This window comes from Ipomoea nil, unplaced genomic scaffold, assembly GCF_001879475.1.
Source record: "Ipomoea nil cultivar Tokyo-kokei standard unplaced genomic scaffold, Asagao_1.1 scaffold3030, whole genome shotgun sequence".
Taxonomy (NCBI): domain Eukaryota; kingdom Viridiplantae; phylum Streptophyta; class Magnoliopsida; order Solanales; family Convolvulaceae; genus Ipomoea; species Ipomoea nil.
This window is the reverse complement of record NW_017619458.1, coordinates 3,021,400-3,022,759: the sequence shown is the minus strand read 5'-3', so window position 1 is coordinate 3,022,759 and position 1,360 is coordinate 3,021,400.

The window sequence follows — 1,360 nt, the reverse complement described above, 5'->3', positions numbered from 1 at the left end:
CAAACAAGTGTTGAAGATTGGAGGATATATCCTAGTCGAAGGAACACTACCGGCGATCAATAGTGCTTTGTGGATACACTGAGTGCTCGGTTCACTTGTATTTGTTACAATACTAGTGATAACCTCCTTGGAGTTTATGGAGAACATTGGAGTAGGCTATTGCCGAACCACTACAAAAATTTCTCTCCATGTCTTTACATTTTGCACGCTTTACATTTCAGCATATTGAATCGGACACACACACTCTAAGACATTTTAAGACGTCTTTAAACTTCAAATCACGCTACAAATTTTCAAGACTTCCACTGCCTATCAGGCTATCACTTGCATTAAGCTAGAGTTAAGCTCTATCTAAAAAGAGCATTTAAGTTAAACTTTTTGAAAAGTCAATTCAACTCACTCCCTTACCCCCCCCCCCCCCCCCCCACCACCTCTTCTAGACTTTTTACTCCCCAGGACCAACATAGGCATAAATATGATGCTTGGGTCGGGTAGGGTCGGGTCGCTAGTCGCCACCACACATTGGCTTTAGGCTTCCACCAATCACCACCACACACTAGCATGTGGGCTAAGGCTTCCACCAGTACCACTGAACCACCAAGAATGGGTCACCGTAGAAGAGTGTCAAGAATTGAGATTCTAAGAGACAGAGACTGTGAGTAAACTAAGAAAAGACAAGAGACAGGAGAGTATAGAACGGGTGGGTCGACAGAGAACAAAGTAGAAGACACTAGAAACGCGATTGCGCAAATGAGAGGAATGATATAGGGCATCTAATATATGCTTTTATATATATATATATATTATTTTTAAATATTTGGACAGGTCAGATATAAAAATATACACCCCACCCAAATATATCTACCCACAACATGCAATAGTTATGCTGTGCAACCGTGTGCACCATGCATGGTGCACACGGTTGCAAAATGACGTTGTGACACCCCGTAAATCTAAACTCTAATCAAGGATTAATTAGAGAATTAATCCTAGTCTCCTTGTTAATTTATTCCTAAAAATCCTGAAAAATTCAATAGTCGAAGGACTAGAATTTGACTAGTTATTCAAGGTCAAAGGGTTGCACCTTATGCTTATTGGGTTGTGCCCTTGTTTCCTTATTCTTCCAACTTTAGTAAGGGTAAAGATGTATTTCTACCTAAGGTGTGTGCTTCAAGCTAACCTAGCAACATCTCTTCATTTCATTCACCAACAATCTAAACACAAAATCTCAAACTTCTCACTAAGAAGTGGTAGCTTCTTCTCCAAGCTAGAATTTGGGCATCATAAATCTTGCAAGTTGTCTCCCAAGATTCCTACTTTCCTTATCTTGAGCATAGGGGAGGGTAAGATCCTTGATCTT